Source organism: Arachis stenosperma, chromosome 9, assembly GCF_014773155.1.
Source record: "Arachis stenosperma cultivar V10309 chromosome 9, arast.V10309.gnm1.PFL2, whole genome shotgun sequence".
Taxonomy (NCBI): domain Eukaryota; kingdom Viridiplantae; phylum Streptophyta; class Magnoliopsida; order Fabales; family Fabaceae; genus Arachis; species Arachis stenosperma.
Genome location: NC_080385.1, coordinates 81,932,681 through 81,936,326, shown reverse-complemented (window position 1 = coordinate 81,936,326; position 3,646 = coordinate 81,932,681). Strand labels below are relative to the sequence as shown.

General features: G+C 38.6%; 1 non-coding gene across 1 annotated transcript; it reads left to right on the top strand.

The window, feature by feature from the left end:
* The first annotated feature begins 1,715 nt into the window (after positions 1–1,715).
* On the top strand, positions 1,716–1,823 carry LOC130952664 (small nucleolar RNA R71). Its single transcript, XR_009074842.1, has one exon. It is a non-coding gene; the product is annotated as a small nucleolar RNA R71 (small nucleolar RNA).
* The last annotated feature ends 1,823 nt before the right edge of the window (positions 1,824–3,646 follow it).

Below are 3,646 nucleotides of genomic sequence, written 5' to 3'. Positions count from 1 at the left end.
TGTCAGTAGCTTGACAGATGGCTCTCATGGAGCCTCACAAATGATCAGAGCAATGTGGGAACCTCCCAACACCAAACTTAGAGTTTGAATGTGGGGGTTCAACACCAAACTTAGAGTTTGGTTGTGGCCTCCCAACACCAAACTTAGAGTTTGACTGTGGGGCTTTGTTTGACTCTGATTTGAGAGAAGCTCTTCATGCTTCCTCTCCATGGTGACAGAGGATATCCTTGAGCCTTAAACACAAAGGATTCTTCATTCATTTGAATGATCAGTTCGCCTCTATCAACATCAATCACAGCCTTTGCTGTGGCTAGGAAGGGTCTGCCAAGGATGATGGTTTCATCCATGCACTTCCCATCTCTAGGACTATGAAATCAGCAGGGTTGTAATGGTTTTCAATCTTCACCAAAACATCCTCTACAAGTCCATGAGCTTGTTTTCTTGAGTTGTCTGCCATCTCTAATGAGATTCTTGCAGCTTGCACCTCAAGATCCCTAGCTTCTCCATTACAGAGAGAGGCATGAGGTTTACACTTGACCCTAAGTCACACAGAGCCTTCTTGAAGGTCATGGTGCCTATGGTACAAGGTATTGAAAACTTCCCAGGATCTTGTCTCTTTTGAGGTAATTTCTGCCTAGACAAGTCATCCAGTTCTTTGGTGAGCAAAGGAGGTTCATTCTCCAAGTCTCATTTCCAAATAACTTGCCATTTAGCTTCATGATTGCTCCAAGGTATTTAGCAACTTGCTCTTCATGACATACTCATCCTCTTCAGAGGAAGAATACTCATCAGAGCTCATGAAAGGCAGAAGTAGGTCCAATGGAATCTCTATGGTCTCATTTTGAGCTTCAGATTCCCATGGTTCCTCATTAGGGAACTCATTGGAGGTCAGTGCACGCCCATTGAGGTCTTCCTCAGTGGCGTTCACTTCCTCTCCTTCCTCTCCAAATTCGGCCATGTTGATGGCCTTGCACTCTCCTTTTGGATTTTCTTCTGTATTGCTTGGGAGAGTACTAAGAGGAGTTCAGTAACTTTCTTGCTCAGCTGTCCCACTTGTGCCTCCAAATTCCTAATGGGGACCTTGTTTCAGTCATGAAACTTTGAGTGGTTTTGATCAGATCAGAGACCATAGTTGCTAAGTCAGAGGGGTTCTGCTTAGAATTCTCTGTCTGTTGCTGAGAAGATGATGGAAAAGGCTTGCCATTGCTAAACCTGTTTCTTCCACCATTATTGTTGTTGAAACCTTGTTGAGGTCTCTGTTGATCCTTCCATGAGAAATTTGGGTGATTTCTCCATGAAGAATTATAGGCGTTTCCATAGGGTTCTCCTAGGTAATTCACCTCTTCCATTGAAGGGTTCTCAGGATCATAGGCTTCTTCTTCAGATGAAGCATCCTTAGTACTGCTTGGTGCATTTTGCATTCCAGACAGACTTTGAGAAATCAAATTGACTTGTTGAGTCAATATCTTGTTCTGAGCCAGAATGGCATTCAGAGTATCAATCTCAAGAACTCCTTTCTTCTGATTTGTCCCATTGTTCACAGGATTCCTTTCAGAAGTGTACATGAATTGGTTATTTGCAACCATTTCAATCAGCTCTTGAGCTTCTGCAGGCGTCTTCTTCAAATGAAGAGATCCTCCAGCAGAGCTATCCAAAGACATCTTGGATAGTTCAGAGAGACCATCATAGAAAATACCTATGATGCCCCATTCAGAAAGCATGTCAGAAGGACATTTTCTGATTAATTGTTTGTATCTCTCCCAAGCTTCATAGAGGGATTCTCCATCCTTCTGTCTGAAGGTTTGGACTTCCACTCTAAGCTTACTCAATTTTTGAGGTGGAATGAACTTTGCAAAGAAGGCATTGACTAGCTTTTCCCATGAGTCCAGGCTTTCTTTAGGTTGTGAGTCCAACCATGTCCTAGCTCTGTCTCTTACAGCAAAAGGGAATAGCATTAGTCTGTAGACCTCAGGGTCAACCCCATTAGTCTTGACAGTGTCACAGATTTGCAAGAATTCAGCTAAAAACTGATGAGGATCTTCCAATGGAAATCCATGGAACTTGCAATTCTGTTGCATTAGAGAAACTAATTGAGGCTTAAGCTCAAAGTTGTTTGCTCCAATGGCAGGGATGGAGATGCTTCTCCCATAGAAGTCGGGAGTAGGTGCAGTAAAGTCACCCAGCACCTTCCTTGCATTGTTGGCATTGTTGTTGTTTTCGGCTGCCATGTCTTCTTCTTTGAAGATTTCTGTTAGGTCCTCTGTAGAGAGTTGTGCCTTAGCTTCTCTTAGCTTTCGCTTCAAGGTCCTTTCAGGTTCAGGTCAGCTTCAACAAGAATGCCTTTGTCTCTGCTCCTGCTCATATGAAAGAGAAGAGAACAAGAAAATATGGAATCCTCTATGTCACAGTATAGAGATTCCTTGAGTGTCAGAAGAACAGAAAAATAGAAGAAAGAGGTAGAAGAATTCGAACTTAATCAGATAGAGTTCGAATTGTGCATTGAGAATGAGTGGTACTCCATAAATAGAAGGATGTGGGAAGAGGGGAAGAGAATTTTCGAAAATTAATTAAAAGTTTTTAAAATCATTTTGAAAAATTGATTGATAATTTTTCGAAAACTCAAAGTGGAAAAAAATCAAGTGATTTTTGAAAAAGCTTTTGAAATTAGAAGTCAAAAGATTTGATTGAAAACTATTTGAAAAAGATGAGGTTAAGAAGATATGATTGGTTTTAAAAAATATGTGATTGAGAAGATATGATTTGAAAACAATAAAAAAAAGATTTGATTTTAAAATTAATGACTTGCCTAACAAGAAAGATATGATTCAAACATTAAACCTTTCTCAACAGAAAAGGCAACATACTTGAAATGTTCAATCAATCATTAATTGTTAGCAAGTATCTTTGAAGAAGGAAAGAAATTGATTTTGAAAATATTTGATTAAAAAGATATGATTTGAAAAAGATTTCATTTTGAAAAACTTTGAAAACTTGAAAAAAAATTGATTTGAAAACAAATCCTCCCCCTTGTGCCATCCTGGCGTTAAACGCCCAGAATGGTGCACATTCTGGCGTTTAACGCCCAATGCACTACCTTTTTGGGCGTTAAATGCCCAACCGGCACCCTGGCTGGCGTTTAAACGCCAGTCTGTCCTTCTTCACTGGGCGTTTTGAACGCCCAGCTTTTTCTGTGTAATTCCTCTGCTGCATGTTCTGAATCTTCAGTTCCCTGTACTATTGACTTGAAATAGAACCAAGATCAAATAGACAATGCATGCAAGACACCAAACTTAAAATTAGATACTAGACTCAACAAGAAACATAAAATATTTTTGGTTTTTTTTTTAATGATTTTGAAATTTTTTTGGATTTTTTTTTCGAAAATTATATGGAAATAGAAATAAAAGTTTCATAATTCTTAATTTGGATTCCAAGAATCATTGCAATGCTAGTCTAAGACTTCGAGACAATGCATGCAAGACACCAAACTAAAATTAGATACTAGACTCAACAAGAAACATAAAATATTTTGGTTTTTTTTTTATGATTTTGAAATTTTTTTGGATTTTTTTTTCGAAAATTATATGGAAATAGAAATAAAAGTTTCATAATTCTTAATTTGGATTCCAAGAATCATTGCAATGCT